Genomic DNA, 12,260 nt, shown 5'->3' with positions numbered 1-12,260 from the left:
AATGAACATGATTGAAAACAAGGAGGAAGAACTCATATTGATAAACATGTTCGACATCACTACTGTGGGAGCTCTTACATTGAAATCCGTTACATAACTCGAAATACTGGTTTTATAAGGAAAACTTGATATGAAATAGATTCTTTATTTCATTTAGCATAAGATTATTACATTTATGTAAAATTAACGGCTAAAAGTGATAATAAATGAGAGTGGCGTAATGTAATTGCCTCATTTACATATATGCGTTTATTGCTTTTACTTTCGACCATTCCTCAACCAATGCTTTTATTCAATTTACAATAAATTAGCATAAAGTTTAATGAAACTAGGGCTCCGAAATTCTTAATTAAATTTTACTATGGCTGGGAAACTGTATATATGGAAACTTTGCCTTATCCTGTGGCAAGAAATTAGTGCGTTCATTAATTAATTGCCTCATATGAACCATTAAAATATTTCATATCCACTAACTAATTAATTATAAAACCATATCAAAATGATGTATTATTTTTCAGCGACTGGGTAGTGTAAGTAACCAACATAACTAAAATAGATCGGATAGTTTTAAAATTTTATTCGTGTTCAGTATCATTATTTAGTATATGATATTTGGTTAGGACTTAACTGACTTAATTGTAACATTACCGACACGAAGTGATATAAGCTACTTATCAGTACGTCTGCATCGATTCAATTAAATGTTTGCTCATATCAGCAAAACCACCCCAACATCCATTTAGTTAACATAACCATTGACAAAGCATATGAGAGACAATTACAAAACTTGATGTTCACGATGCTGCACTGCCGTCGTCAATACAAAAAGTTATACTACTGACAGAAGACTTTTTCAATAAATTTGAAACAATTGGTAGAAGAGATACAGGACAGTAGTCAGATATCTCCCGTTAATTCACCAACAAAGAAAAGAGGCTTGACCTTCATCATCTAGGATACCTCCAGAAAGACGCCACTGAGGAAATTGAGCAGATCAAACAGATAAGGATCTTGACAGCTGTTTGTGGCTTGAATTCGAGCTATCCCTCAGTGACATAGCTAGTACTTGGCTTGTGGCTATGTAATAAATCTAAGTTTGAATAAATTACATACGCCTTATCGAAATAAAAACTTAACTGCTGCATTTGAAACAAGTTGGATTACTGTTGTTTTATTATTATTTATGCGATTTATTTATTAGGGCTCTCAGGGAGTTGTTCTACCCTCTTCACCTCTTCATTACGCCTCTGTCGTCAATATTAGATGAATGAATATAAAATACAATTGGTACCAAGGGCTCTTTAAATACTAGTCTAAAATCAAACTATTTTGGATTTATACTGCTGAATGGACATGGACGTTTTAAGAAGAAAAAACTACATTAATGCAGATAATTTTTTGTTGAATGGAGGATTACAGGATTCATTTCTGATAAGATAAATGCTTTTAGATAGATTTAAGTAGATTTATTTGTAAAAACGTTTTAAAATAAAATTCTATAGCAAATAATGCAGAAACGTTAATATACTGCAGGTGATATCTACTTAGTCGACAAAACTGGTAAACATTAAGGCTTGCTGCTACAGAAAGCAAGAAGTGATTGCATAGTTGCTTGCAATGCCATTTGCACAAGTCTGTGTAGATAACAATAAGCTTGGTGACTCACTATGTAGACTCCAAACATTAAAATGTTAAATTTCATCGTAAGAAGAAAAGTTATCAGATCATTTTCGATGAGCGCGTGAAGCCTACAGTTTTATTGACCATATTAATAACACAAATTTGTTTTTTAGATTGAATTTTAATAATTGCTCACATTTTAATAATCAAATATCCATGTTGCCTACCAAGATATGAAACTTTTTCATAAACTGTGATTATTAGTGCAACTTTACTTTTCTCACTGTTGTTTTACTCGTATTTTCTTAAATAGTAAAGTTTTTGTTGGCACATGATTTACTTCCCAGTCACAATAACACAGTAGGAAGGTAAAGTAATGCATTTATATAGTACGTTTTGCAGACTGTAGGGAAAAGTAACAATACCTGACTTGACTAGGGCACCAACTGGTAGTATATGGGTGGGGAGTAGTGAATACATTAATTTACACTTTAATTTGGAAGTCGAGCAAAAGTTATAAAATTTATCTATATTAAAATTCAATTTGTGACACATTTTTAGCTCTAGAACCACCTGGCCGAGTAAAGATTGTGCTGGTAAATATTTTAGTATGTCACTTCAAACTGTGTGAACGCTCTTAGTGGTTAATTAATTCTGAAACTCTCGAGTTATATGTTGTAACTCATGCACGATTCCATACAATCGGGTAAAATCTTCATATGTTGAAGCTTGAAACAAGCCTTGATTAATATTACTGTAAAGCACAGAGCCAAGTGTTCTGGTATTAATGTTAGATGAGCATACGCTTTGACGAGATATGTTCCCAACCCCAATGAACTGTTGTTCTGTTGAATATTTAAACAGTAGTGAAATACGAATATATTAAATAGTTAAATCATTCCATATTGCTGAAAGCATATCTGTTTTAATTTAATAATAATTAAACTTTTGACTGTTTGCCAACTAGCTGCCTATTTTTATTATGAGTTTATTAACCTACTCTTGATGCATGTTACAATTTTTGTCAGTTTAGTATGATTTCATAGACAAGTAACTGAACAGTACTAGGTTGAGGGGTAAAGCGTTTCTAGTGAAAGAATAAATATATCATATTTTTGTTGAAACATTCAAACACAAATAATTGCAGAAAGCTATTTATATACGTCAATGAATAAAGTAAAGTTAAAAACGGGGAAAATGCAGTGTTGAAATGAAAGTACTTAATGTCCCCTCTTTTGAAAATTCTAAATTTCCAGAAGTGGCGTTCTTCCCAGTGTCAGTATGCTAATTCCTTTAGATGACCTAGGGTTTCCCATTTTACCCCAATAACATTTCAATTAAAATCGACCATTCCTGTTGAAATAAAAAGGGATTTTGTTAGAGAAATGGAATTTATTTATTTCCGGTATTCGTATTTGCCCGTCAGACGGAGTCCATTTCCACTTTTTTCAATTCCTAAAATTCTGCATGTGGTTTTAAGATTTATCTCGATAATCAGTCCTGACCGAAGTAATATCGTGACACATATTAACACTCTTCTTCCAGATAAAAAATATCGAACTTACTTTTCATGGTTTCATTGAAAACAACAAGAGTAATTCCCGAAATCGAAATACATTATTTGTGTGGCTATAAGTACAACATTATTTTAGTTTATATCTAGGAAATAAAAATTTCCATATAAAATATGAGGTTAATAATACATTTTGAACAAAAATACAGTTTTTAATGAAATAAGACTGAATCGACTTAAATGCAAACTAACTAAAAAGTAAAAAAATAATTTTAATTTGAGAAAATAAATGTTAATCAAAGCCAATACTACACTGTTTTTAAGGTGTGCAAAAATTTAAGAAACCTTCTAAATAAAGTAAAGTATTCTCTTTGAGTTATCAAGTGAATTAAGTAACCGTAGCACATTATAATACACTATAACAGTAAATATACGAAGTACAATAACACTTACGATAGGAGGTGTGGTAATAGTTTGGTTTGACATTTTGGGTCAAATTGAACTGCATCCTAGCCAGCAAGTGCATAAATCAATAACTACTTGACCAACCTGTGTAATCAACAGAGTATCTGGCAGTCAATCTAACTTGTGGAGAGTCGTCCGACAAATTGTACAGTAGTTAAACCTGAGGTGAAACAAAATCTCAAATAGGAATTAGAGAAAAATATACACAAGAAAATATTCTGAATGTTAATTAATTAATTCTTTCACCAAGTTTTCAAATATCTTGGATCTATTCTACATCTTACTGCTGTTTCGCCCGCAGTTCCTCTGCATAGCATAGCATCTATCAATCAACGTATTTGATTGAATAGTTCCAACGATTTCAATAACACTGGAACTGTTTTAGACCAATGTGAGGAAATAAAAAAGTCGAAATTTTTAGATTTCTTAGTGAAAGAATTTATGATATAATACGATGGAGTGACAAAAGAACGCAGAGTCATTCGATGATTTGATCTCATTCAAAAACTGCATTTGTGTCCGGTATATCTCTTTGTGATTCTACCCACGCACGCAATTTCATAGGTTTTACAAGTGTATCAGCACTTCTGTTTCGAGTGAATATATTTTAGACGCCAATGTTAACCTAGTTTTGTTGCCACGATCAAGAACCCTGCCAAAAAGTGTATACTTATGGCTATTTAAATGTACTCCTTTCTCAGTTTTTTTTCGTAGTTGATTTTGCCTTGTTTTCCGATCAATAAAATACACACACAGATCTGATAAGTTAACCTATCTCAAAATACAACTATGATGGGTTTTTGAACAGTCTTTAAATTTACAGAAAAAGTTGCATAATAACTTTGTTTTTATGTAATACTTGGCTGAATATGTACAGTTCAAAGTGTATTTTTACTATTTCGTTTTCTTATATGGACGTTTTTTTACTCTGTGCTCAACAGCTGTTAAAGAAGAGTAGTGGTTGTTACTGTCAAGTTTACTTTATGCGTCCACATTATAAATATAACAAATAGAAAATAGTTGTTAAACTAATTAAACATATGGTCGTGCTATCATGTAATATGTACACATAACAGTTGATTACATTTAAACAGGCTTTTTTAATCTAATTTAAGCCTCAGCGTCAGCTATGCCGGCTTCGAAGTGCACTGTTTTTTTTCGTTATTATTACATTTTTGGACCGCCCCGGGATTCGAACTCGTGATCTCTCGGTTAGAGAGCCGAGACTGTAACCACTAGTCTACGGAGGAGGACTATATGTCCAGTTAATATTTTGCAACCTTAGAGACCAAGATGGGATTTTACACAGATTTAGATACTAGTGAGGCGTAACCCGGATGATTATTTTTTTAAATTAAGAATGTACCTACTCATTCCAGGGACCTTAAGATTATCCATGTAATGTTTTAGTACAATTGGCTTAATAGTTGACGCGTGGAAGCAAAATAAACACACAAAGGAACTTTCTCATTTATAATATTAGGATTAGGATGTGTGATTGTTACCTTAAAACGTCATTTTGAATATTCCATCAAAAGCTTTTAATTATAATACATGCAATCTAATAATATTGCTATGAAATATAGGAACATACTCTTTTCAAAATTTACAGTTTTTGAAACATTTTTATTATTGCTCTAATTTAAAACATCCAATTTTAGATACAAAATACAACTTTTAAAGTTACAAAAGATTACGGATTAGAAGTTCAGCTCGAGAAAAGATCTCTTACCTTTGGCATCGTTACCTCGTCGTCTCAATGCAGTCTGTTGTTAAGCAAGTTTCATAGTTAAACCTTCCCTCGGGAAACAACATTGTTCTTTAAGAACATGCTCAAAGACCCGCCAACTTGATTACTTATTGAAGTCTAACCTTTGTCAGTGCCACGGTGTTATACATTCTTCCCTGTTACATTAGACAGCGCTGCTTGCTATACTAGCTCCCATTAAATCTCTTGTATTTTGATACGTAAATTTGGATATTTTACAAATATTTGTTTTACTTACGGTAAAAAAACAATTTTAAAACACATTTTATGCTATACTAGCTTCTATTAAATCTCTTGTATTTTGATACGTAAATTTGGATATTTTACAAATATTTGTTTTACTTACGGTAAAAAAAAACAATTTTAAAACACATTTTATGCTATACTAGCTCCCATTAAATCTCTTGTATTTTGATACGTAAATTTGGATATTTTACAAATATTTGTTTTACTTACGATAAAAAAACAATTTTAAAACACATTTTATGCTATACTAGCTTCTATTAAATCTGTTCTATTTTGATACGTAAATTTGGATATTTTACAAATATTTGTTTTACTTACGGTAAAAAAACAATTTTTAAAACACATTTTATGCTATACTAGCTTCTATTAAATCTGTTGTATTTTGATACGTAAATTTGGATATTTTACAAATATTTGTTTTACTTATGGTAAAAAAAACAATTTTATGCTATACTAGCTTCTATTAAATCTGTTCTATTTTGATACGTAAATTTGGATATTTTACAAATATTTGTTTTACTTACGGTAAAAAACCAATTTTAAAACACATTTTATGCTATACTAGCTCCCATTAAATCTGTTGTATTTTGATACGTAAATTTGGATATTTTACAAATATTTGTTTTACTTACGGTAAAAAACCAATTTTAAAACACATTTTATGCTATACTAGCTTCTATTAAATCTGTTCTATTTTGATACGTAAATTTGGATATTTTACAAATATTTGTTTTACTTACGGTAAAAAACCAATTTTAAAACACATTTTATGCTATACTAGCTCCCATTAAATCTGTTGTATTTTGATACGTAAATTTGGATATTTTACAAATATTTGTTTTACTTACGGTAAAAAACCAATTTTAAAACACATTTTATGCTATACTAGCTTCTATTAAATCTGATCTTATTTTGATACACAAATTTTGAAATTTACAGATATTTATTTTACTTACGGTAAAAAACTAATTTTTTAAACATTTTATGCTATACAAGCTTCCATTAAATATGTTGTATTTTTTTATGTAAATTTGGATATTTTACAAAAAATGTTTTACTAAGGTAAAAAAATAAATTGTTTAAACACCCTTTACTTGATTTACTATCACTGGTAAATGAATACAAAATTTCAATATTAAAAGATAATGCAAGGCTTATATAATTTAATATTAATTTTAATATTGTGATTTGTGAAGTTCCCGATGATAGAATAATTGATTCCAAAAGACTTTGCAATAATAAAATTAATATTATAAAATTTGTATTCATTTACCAGTGATAGTAAATTAATGCTGTTTTACAATGCTCCAAGATTCTTCAATTTTTAATTACATAATGTGCTTTACGTCATATATGCTACTTACCTGATAATAATAAACTGGTCTCACCATAACATTATGTTGAGTGTATTGCTAAGAAATTGTAAGCGACTTAATAACAAGTATTCTAATAAGATTTTAAAAATACGATTATAAATAATTTGGATAAGATGCAATGGTAACACAATTTTACAATACAAGTTTATAGTCGAAAAATCTGTTAAGGCATACATGGTTATAAGTGTATTACTCAGTATGTTTTGAGTATTTTTACTGTAACAAAAGGTTCATAAGTGGGCTAAATTTGTTTTGTAAATATATAGATGTGCATTATTTTATTTCAATAAATTAAATTAAATATTATAACATTTTTTTCATGCATCCAAGCTTGGAATACATATATGTATTCCAAGCAATAAATTAGTGCTTGTGGAAACAGATTTATTCAAATTTACTTTATCTTAGAGTTCATAGCAGGTTACGAGCACAGGCTCATTTCATTAATTTTAACTTCTTCCTTTGATTGACAGGTAGTTGTAGCGTTTTTAAAGCTACATTGATTTATTTTTTTAATTACAACTTAAATTAAATAAAAATTTTGGGATCGAAATATTGGGATTTAATTTTAGATTAGATTGTAAAAAGTCAGGGTAAAAAACGAACATGTAATCCTTTGGCAAGTTAGTACTGGTAGTATTAAATTGTTAGGAAGGCAGGTACGCCGAAAACCACTTTTCACCAATAAACACCAAAATCGCCGCAGAGCAACGTAGCATTCTTGAACCATTTACAACTGATCTTTCATATACTTTTGTATATCGTGTATTATTTCATAATGCAATGAATGGAACTTACGTAAATCAAAGTGACACAACCAAACCTGGTATTTAAAATAATATGACACATATATCTCTTACATAATTTACTGCTGATGAAAATAATGCAATATGTTTGCGGTTACAATTGCGCAACGTTGTTTATCTAGGTTAGTCCATAAACTAAGCCAAACGTAAAACTTTTTCAGAACCTTCAACACACTCTTATAATTATAATAAGTATAATTATAATTGTACTTTGACAATAAAACATTTTGAAACGTTACATTAGTATTCATTAGGTTTAAGAATTTGAATAATTCGGCTAAAATGTACCAAATTGTGTTACATTAATGGTAACTCCAAATCGAAGCTATTCAGCGAAATTGTACAAAAAATAGTTTTTATGAAACACATTAATACTGAAAACACTATACGTTTTTAGGATTATTCGGAGGCAAAAGATCTAATTAGTTATCAATTATATTCAAGGGGCTTAATGAATGAATTAATATAATTATATTATACTTTTGACGTGACAACGTCTTAAATTAGGTTGCGCCTCGGAGTCACTCATGAAAAAGTGTAACGCCCGGTAACGTTACGATGCCCGTCCAGTGGGTCCGCCGCACGGGATCCGCACGGGATAAAGCAGATAACTGTGGGTCCGCCGCACGGGATAAAGCAGATAACTATGTTTATTCGTGAAAATGTGGAGTTCTTAGATTCGTCATTTACAACAACTAAAACAATAAAGGTAAATAATTGTACACTGATATTTCATTATCGTAAACTATGATTGATTGATTAATTGTTAGATTGACACAAAAGTTGAGAAACTGAGTTTATAGGTTATGTCATACTATTGACAAATGTTGATAGTGTTAAGTAAATTATTAGTTTAAATCACTCTGCAATCAATCGTAATTCAGTCGATTGAGAAGAAACAGCGCGTATTGCTAGTCAAACATTTAAAATAACAAATTATAACCTCTAACCTGTCATAACAGTGCGACCAAACAAACGAACTAAACCGACCAATCACCACGCGCGGAGTTAGAATTTAACTGTGTTTAGCAAGAATTTCAAATTCCAATTTTAGTAAATGTTTTATTCAACTTTACCATTTACAATAACAAATTTTAATTAATTTCAAATTATGTACAATGTTTTAGTAAACAAAATATATTTCTATAGTTAAAATTTGTGCAGTTCTTATTTTCATTCAATTCCTTGTTCCTATTGTGCAATTTAATAATATTCATATCAATAAATATTCTACCGAGAAAAAGACGTTGTCACGCAAAATCTTCGCCCGTAAAAACCGACTTTACAGGCAACCATAATTTTTTTTAACACTCAGAACTTTTAGAACATATTTATGTCTAAATTATAGGAATTTTGTACTTAAATTATCTTTTAATATGTTGGTAAGCAAGCTCAATTCACATAGAAGTTTCAATAAATAAAGGTTTAAATTTTATGCAAAACCTTCAAATACTGGAGGAATAAATGATTATTGATTATTGAAATACTATTTTGTTAAACATTTAGAATTGGCGGGCATTTCAAACATAGAGTAACTTAAATTCATGAATGACTATTAAAATTTGCAGCAAAATAAGAACTATCTATACTCATGCTTTGTTTACAGTATACACGATGTATCTTCCACTAAATCATTAAACGCATCACAACCAAAATATAGTTTCGCATTAACAGTTTCGATAATGATTACTTCTAATATTTTCCCGCAAAAGTAAAACTCAAATTAGTACTAAACCGTAGTGACAAGTGCAGTTAATTTTGTGAGGAAATAAACTGTCGCACACTGAAGGATAGTTGGTGATTTATGTTTCAATTTATTGTTTATCAGTATGTCTATAAACAATCCAGTTTTTTGATAAAAACGTTAGAACACTTTATAAAACACTTCTCCATTAATGCGAAATCGTATCTTAGAGAATAGCGTGAACACAAATCATTCCTTACAGCTAATGTAAAGAGAGACGATTCTTTTGTATTTACGATTTACGAGAAAACATTGTTATTAAATAATTGCTAGCTTTTCTTCCAAATAAATAAAAGTAAGTATTTTTTATTTTTGGCAGCCGTATAAAATTTACGCTTTTAGTTCACAGCGAGTCGAACCAATGTTACACTTACAATAATTACCAATAATTACAATTCCACCCTATTTTATTTTTGAAACCATTTTGTAAGGTTTCTCTTATTATCCTTGGGAAATAGTACGGCATTTTTTCAAGTACTTTTGTGTTGTCTACTTTTATTACTTGTTTGGTATTGTGTTCTGCTATGACCAATGTTTCCGTACGTGACGTTTTGTGAGTCTAATGTGTTGACTTGTATATGTTGTGTATACTTATGTTTTTTCTAGCCACTGGTATATAGAATTTATAATAATAATAATAATCTTTATTGTGAACAGGCAATGCACACATTGTATCATAATCGTCCTACCTAACCTAATCATTCATTCTGACAATAGACCATTCATACATACATTATATCACTCTCGCCTCTTTCACACAATTTACAGGCCCGGAAAATTTATTTGTTTTGCTGGTCTTTGAGAATGTTTGGTTTTAATCATCCCAGCGATCCATCATAAACTCACCAACTGAGTAAAATGCCCTCGAAATTAGAAGATTTTTCAACTGAGTTTTGAAATGTTTTCCATTTTGTTGTTTGATGTGTTGAGGGAGACTATTGATCAATCTGACACCAACCTGGAATGGTAAATTTCTGAACGCATTTGTCCTGTGCTGGTGGACGCGAAAGTTGTCCCTGCCTCTCGTCCCGTGTTGGTGAACATCCCCTCCCCTAACCAATTTACATTTTATTCTACAGCGAGGCCGAAAAATTCCAAGAATATAATTGTATACGAAGTGTTTCGATGTGGTGTGAACCGGAAACTTTAGATGTTAATATGTAGATCTATATGGATTTTTCAGTGTTATGTAGGTGTATAAAGTTTTAAAATATGTTTTTATGTAAATCTCATAGAATAAAATATGGTTCTATGAGTCCAAATCCACCCAATTACGGTGGGCAAGCTAACGTTGAATATCAAATAGATGGGTAATCAATGAATATTTCGGGTAACTAGGCTATGTTGTATTATCTGATTATTATACTTTCGGAAGTCAAATACAGTTGCGGGGCACGTTTACAGCAGTACATAGTCTAAAAAAATCTGAGTACATTAAACGATCTTTCTTAGGTATTTTTTATTATTCAAAATTTCATTCATTGCTTACTTTTTGCTCACTGCACATTTTTGAAAACCACCTGACAGCCTAAAAATACTGAAAATGGAAGAGTAATTTGACCAATATCCTACAAAAAACAATAATGATAAAATCGTAACAGTTTTATATGTAATATACTTCTTGTACTCTGAATAAACAATAACAAATATTTAAATTGATTCAAATCATAAATTTTTGTACACACACTAAACTATTAATTTTCAGACATTCCATTTTTAATCTCTTCAAAACGAATAGTGTTAAAATAAACGAAACCTTATACGAGGCATGAGAAGATATAAAGAACAAACAGCGATGCTTCTTTTGAAAGTTTTACCGAGTCGGGTGACAAATATACTTTTCAAGACAAGTAATCTCATAAGGGAATTTGTCTTTAGCAGAAGCACTGACAACTCACATACCTGCACGATTACATTCTTACTTTTGAAATCCGACGATGATAGAACTATCGCTAAGTGTTTGTAATAAAATATTAGCAGTTAAATATACTTCTGCTCATAGCTTTTTAAGTACGGAAAACTTTATTCTCTATTACTGTACGATATTTAATATTTAGTAGGGTAGTTATATTTTAAGTAAATTTTATCAACTTAGCAACCTTGTTATTAACTGTTAACTTCAGTGTGGAATGTTCAATACACGTATTGAAAAAATACTCGTGCACCGCATCTTTTATGTGCTTTGAAGATAATTGCAGAATTTATGTGGAAGCCTTATGAATGACACTTTTAACGTATATGTTTTTCACGAATCAGTTCTTTGATCGCATATTTTACTCATAAATTTAGTAAATATTCTTAAATGTAACATTTTTGTGCGTACGTGGGTAGTGCGATACAAATATATTTTTTATATTTAAGTTTTATAATTTAATCCGGTAAAATAAGGATGCAACCTCGGAATGAAAGATAATAAGCTAAAAATTTGCATACGTCTTTATTTTGATGGTATAAAACTTACCTCAAAAGTCTCATATAATCACGTGTACGCGTCTCTAGATATTTAAGGTCAAAGTTCATGAAAATCAGTTTTTTTGTAAATATCTCGTTTCCCTTACGCTAAATGACTTTGAAGGTGGTTAGAGAAATTGTAGAACGGAAAGTTCTCTTCAACTTTTGTCTGAAGTAATTTTACGTACGTTCAACCCTTTTTGAGATACAGCGCAAAGAGTAGGGGACCGCTTACCTGTATAAACGATAATGCGAGGTCAGCCAGTAGAAT

The sequence above is a fragment of the Homalodisca vitripennis genome, chromosome 5, assembly GCF_021130785.1.
Source record: "Homalodisca vitripennis isolate AUS2020 chromosome 5, UT_GWSS_2.1, whole genome shotgun sequence".
Lineage (NCBI taxonomy): Eukaryota > Metazoa > Arthropoda > Insecta > Hemiptera > Cicadellidae > Homalodisca > Homalodisca vitripennis.
This window is presented reverse-complemented; position numbering follows the sequence as displayed.